The sequence below is a fragment of the Haliotis cracherodii genome, unplaced genomic scaffold, assembly GCF_022045235.1.
Source record: "Haliotis cracherodii isolate W230 unplaced genomic scaffold, xgHalCrac1.p SCAF_9, whole genome shotgun sequence".
Lineage (NCBI taxonomy): Eukaryota > Metazoa > Mollusca > Gastropoda > Lepetellida > Haliotidae > Haliotis > Haliotis cracherodii.
This window is the reverse complement of record NW_027266343.1, coordinates 3,435,045-3,441,044: the sequence shown is the minus strand read 5'-3', so window position 1 is coordinate 3,441,044 and position 6,000 is coordinate 3,435,045.

Genomic DNA, 6,000 nt, shown 5'->3' with positions numbered 1-6,000 from the left:
GGTAACCGTGTATGGAGCAAGAGATAACTCTAGTTATACATGCTGTAGCAGACCACTAACATATTATTACTCGCGCTGCTTTTCTTGTTTGAGAAGCTATGGTCTCTGGTAGTGATGAAGAAATTGTGTAAGCTTTTAAAGTTTCACTTAATTATTAATTATAGTATTTATTCGTGTTTTTTGAGCGTTTTATATATCAAATTCGGATTTGTCAATTACCCCAAATTAAGATCAAGTACCCTCAATTCAACCTGGAGTGAGTGAGTGAGTGAGTTTGGTTTTACGCCGCTTTTAGCAATATTCAAGTAATACCACGGCGGGGGACACCAGGAATGGGCTTCACACATTGTACCCATGTCGGGAATCGAACCCGGATCTTCGGCGTGACGAGCGAACGCTTTAACCACTAGGCTACCCGATCGCCCCTTCACCCTGGATGGTGGAGAAATCTCTGTCTCTCTGTCAGGTACTCAACATAAGATCTCTATCTGGGACCCCTCTTTGTAGACTTAAACATATTTGTCAAAGTTTCTCAACTGAATAGCTGATCCACAATGACAAATTATATTTATGGATATAGCGCCATTCCTCCTTCCGTCACTTGTAACATCTTCGCATATAGTAAATGACACACGTTTATCATCTATTACTCTTGTTTGGGAATTATCGTTTCAATATCTCAACGTTAGATAAATCGAAATCAAACCCCGAGAGGCCCTCAGATGAAGCCTTAAAGCCGGATTACAGGGGATTTCGTTTTGGCACTAAGTGAGGAATTATCCACCCTTCGCATTCCCCGGGGACCGTATAAACAGTGAAAGAAAATCAAATATTATGTGTCTTTTAACATAACAACCACTTTCTTTAAGTTACGTGTTCGAAAAGTAAGCCTTCATTCCCTAAGCTGGCATATATTTACCTAAATGTTATAAACTCTTGGACTTGAAAGTTTCTTTAGTTGTTTTATCTATAATATATTTTTGATACACCCCCTTTTCAGCAAGAGGTTCAAATCGAGGCTCAAGAGCTCTTCACTCTATCTGGCGTTCAACACTTTCTGATAAATGGCCATCTTCATTTTCTCAACTATGCCATTGCTATGATGAATGATGAGAGCTAAAATCGTTTTCTCAGGCGAAATATACTTGTAAAGGTGCGTGCTTATAGAAATTGATCTCGACTTCATATTATATGAGAATATTTCAGCCTCATGAGAACTGAAAATTTCAAATTTGCCATTGTACCTAATTTATATTTTGTAAACAAAGTTGTGGTCAGTTTTAATGCGACTGGTGGGGTAGCATGGGTAACACAAAATGCAGTACCGTTACAACTCTACAAAAAGTGTGAGTGATTTAGTTTAAATACTTTGAACAGTATTCAGTTTGTGATGCTTTGTTAAAAAAGTGTTTGTTTGTTTGTTTGTTTAACGCAGCAATATTCCAGCTATATGACGGCGGTCTGTAAATAATCGAGTCTGGAATGATTGACATAATGAGCATCGATCCACGCATTTGGATACGATGACATGCATCAACCAAGTCAGCGAACCTGACCCCCCGATCCCGTTAGTCGCCTATTACGGCAAGCATGGCCACGGTTGGTGAAGACCTAGTCTACCCCGGATCTTCACGGGTATGTTTGTGTATGAACTAGCGATGCGGCGTCAGCAACGCGCGGAGAGTATACGGGATATTGGAATCCTGAAAACTTGCCAATACGGTCAATGTTTCACGGTCTGTGATTACCAACAAACCCAAAATGTTGACGATCGACCGCGTTCAGGGCGCCCCAGGTCAACGACAAGAGTACAGGATCGATTGCTCCGAAACCAGGCTCTCCGAAATTGAGCTCAAACGGCGAATCAAATTGCTGCAAACTTTCAACAGGAGTACGAGTTTGGAATCGTCTACATGCTGCTCATTCTATGCTCGACAGCCACGTGTTGTGCCGCCCCTTACAAATCGTCATGTTGCCAACAGACGCCGATAGTGTGCACAATGTAGACACTTGGGTAATCGTCTCTGGTCACGTGTCATGTTTTCAATTCACATTGCACTTCCTTGATAGCCGTGGTTGTGTCTTGCGATGTCGAAATGAATTTCCAGCCAATGACAATCTGAGACCTCATGACACACTTGATGGTGGATCGGTTAAGGTGTGGGGTGGTAGCACTATGACTGACCGATCCCCACTCCATACTGTGCATGGAAGGGTCATTGGGCAGTACTATCGGTACAACAAAGGGTGTCAGCTTGTAGTGCTGATAGATAGGCGTGTGGGTCGACGTTTGGTCTTCAGGGCGACAACGCCCGTGCTCACCGTGCACAAATCGTCCATACTCACCTCCAGCAGCACAATACCCGTAGAAGGCCATGGCCAGCACTGAACCCAGACCTTTCCCACGCTGAACACTGGAGCGTCAACGTCATAGACCGCAAACCACGTTGGCTGAACTTGTCCACCCACAGCAAGAGGAGTGGGACAGAGCCCCTCAAATCGTTATTTGGAGACTCATACGCACTGTGCCTCCTCGAGTCAATGACTGCTTGACAAATCGTGGCGGTATTTCGCACTACCGATCCAAAAACGTCAACTTTAAAATTTTCTATCTTGCCCCTATCGTCCTTCAAGATCGTTGGCGGTCATAACACCAACTGTCATACTTCACTTCCGGTTGTAACGTGTTCCCAATTCGTTAATTATTATCATGCAACTATTTCTAGAAACTAATATCTTTTACAATTTTGGAAATTTCAAGTTATTTCCGAGTATCCCATTTTTTCAAGAGTATATATACTCTGCAAAAGAAGTAAAATCGTAAATATCTGACAGCGTTGCCGACATCCATTCAAAATTGATTCCAAAATTGAATTGGTCATTTCTGCATGGATTGAGATTGATTTGAGTGGAAAGAATTAGGTACTGCAGAAAACTGGTGAAACGATGGAAAAAACACAACCACGTGAGTGCCTGGCGCCAAAACACACCAACATTGCGTGCACGTGCAACATCACTTGTCGGGCTATAAAAACGTTGGATGTTCATTTGCATGCCACTACAATCTTACAGCGAGTGAACAGCGAAAACATCCACGACTGACGGAAGCCCAATGCAACAACGCCATCGGCCGACTGCAAACAGGAAAATCTTCTTTGGTCGTAGCCAGGTTTTACAACGTAGCACCAAGCACCATTACAAGACTGTGGAGCCGCTATCAGACACACGGGACCATTCCAGGTCTGGTCGACCACATATCACTACTAGAGCATAGGACAGATTCATAGGGCTACGTCAGTCCAGACAGTGAGGAACCGTTTACACGCCGAAGGTATTTCCGCTAGATGACCAGTATGGCCACACGAGTTTGGTTTATTGACGAGTCACGTTTTATGCTTCCCCGTGCGACCTGTATACGTCGTGTTTACGGGCGTTGCAGTGAACGTTATGCACTAAACAGCATACAGGAAGTGGACAGAGTTGTTGGTGGTAGTGTGATGATGTGGGCGGAAATCTCCTATACTAGTAGAACAGGCTTGGTGCAAATTCACTCACTCTCTCATTTTGTCACTGTATGGTTTGTCTGGTCCAGATTTGATTATTTACATGTCCCAGTCTTGTAGCTGGAATACTGCTGATTGCGGCGTTGAATTCGAACATCCACTCACTCACTCACTCACTCAGTGTATGGTTTGTCTGGTCCAGACTTGATTCTTTACATGTCCCAGTCTTGTAGCTGGAATACTGCTGATTGCTGCGTTGAATTCGAACATCCACTCACTCACTCACTCAGTGTATGGTTTGTCTGGTCCAGACTTGATTCTTTACAGGTCCCAGTCTTGTAGCTGGAATACTGCTGATTGCGGCGTTGAATTCGAACATCCACTCACTCACTCACTCACTCTGTCACTGTATGGTTTGTCTGATCCAGATTTGATTATTTACAGGCCTCAATGTTGTAGCTGGAATACTGCTGATTGCGGCGGTTATTTCGAACATCCATTCACTCACTCACCCTATGAATTCGATGAGAATGGAACGAGAATACTTAATACCTAATTGCACAATCCAGTTACCCAAGTAGGCATTTTATCAATGAATGTTTTTTTGTTGTTTTTTTTAAAAGTGACCTAATATGCCTTTTGTATAGTATTGTGGTATCAAATTTATCAAAATGAATTGTCGCATCGATAATACTGTCCCTAATGTGATAAATATATGTACATGTATGTTGACTTGAAGATGATGGTAACATGTACTTCACTTCGGACTTTCCTTCTCCAAGAAGCTGAAACACTGTCATATAACTGAAATACTGCCCAAGTCATTAAAACCCATCTCTCTGAGGGAAGGACGTCAACTGACAGTAAATGTTCAGTTTCCTGTACTTTTATAGTCTGTTAACGCCTTTGCCTCGCGAAGATGCATTAATTCATTCACTCTCTCACTTTTCTTATCATTTCTTTCTCTAAGATGATTTATTTGTTTTTGTCTGTGGACGATTAAAGTTTTTGCATCAATCAATTTAGGTCATTTATGTGAGTGAGTGAGTGAGTAGGTTGTGTTTTAAAGGAAGCTCATTCCATTCGCTGTTTATTCCAAGTGGAGTAGTACGAGGACATTTTTCGATTTGATCAATTACGAGCATCTTACAATCAGACGAGATTGTTCCCGGATTCGAACCCAAGAACAACATATCATGGAGGGGTTGAAACCTCTGCGCTATCTAGCGGGATCAGGGTTCCAACATAACTAGAACCGCCTAGCATAACTACGGTAATGTATTTTGTGAGTATTAAGTCCTCGTCGTGTCACCAATAGGTTTTCCGTTTTCTGGTCCAAAACCGCAGGATCGATTGTAGAAATGCACAGAATACAAATATAGGTGGAGGGACATTGTAGGATAAGGGTCCTTACCGACCCACTGGAAATGTTAATTTCCCAAGCTACGGTAAACAACGTTATAATGTTGTGAAAAGTTTCCTGTTCAAACGGTAGACAATTGGTCGTTTTTATTCTTACACTTGCAAGACCTTTCGTTGGCAAGTACACAGGAATTGCAAAAATAGGCCGGAAAGGTCTATTTTTCGAACCTTAAGAGAAAATCGAGCAATGGGCAAGTCCATGACCCGAGATCATATATTTCAGCCCAGTAACATTTTGCTACCGTTTGTGTATATTTTCTTTTTCCCTGCAGCCTATGTTTGTACTTTTTTTGCATCTACACCTGTGAGTGAGTGAGTGTGTGAATGAGGTTTTACGCCGCATTGAGCAATATTCCAGCAATATCACGACGGGGGACACCACAAATGGCTACACCTCAGAAAATCAGCTTGGGTCAAGACATGCCCTTGTTTTCGACACTTTTTAACGCTACTATACATTTAGTATTGCTATAAGTCCAAAATAGCAGTCAAGTTCTTATTTATACAGGGAGCTCCTCCGTGGTCCAGTGGTAGAGCGTCCGCCCGTAGAGCAGAAAGTGGAGGTTCGTATGTAAAATATTGTACTTGTTATTACTCTGCCTGGTGTTGGGATATTCATGTTTTACTGCGGCGTGGTATTTAAGTGGGCTTGCACTATAAAGCCGGCACTAGTCCGGACAAGTACAAGCAGCCACACACACACACACACGTGTATTGACGTCGCTGTTTAAGTGCAATAATCTTGAACGCGACGTTAAACCCCCTTTCACCTCACCACCTCTTATACATACGAACCCGTGAAGATCCGTGTTAGAATTGGTTTTCAGCAACACATGCTTGTCGTAAGAGGCGACTATGGATGGTCAGGCTCGCTGACTTGAAATGGGGAGATCGGTGCTCATGATATCAATCATGGGGTTGTGTGGTCCAGACTCGATTATCGACAAATCGCCGTCATATAGCTGGAATGTTACTGACTGTAGCGTTAAAAAACAAACAAACAAACAACAAACAAGTCTAACTCATACAATTATCTATTTATCTGATAACTTCCATGACAATTTTCTAAATGTTT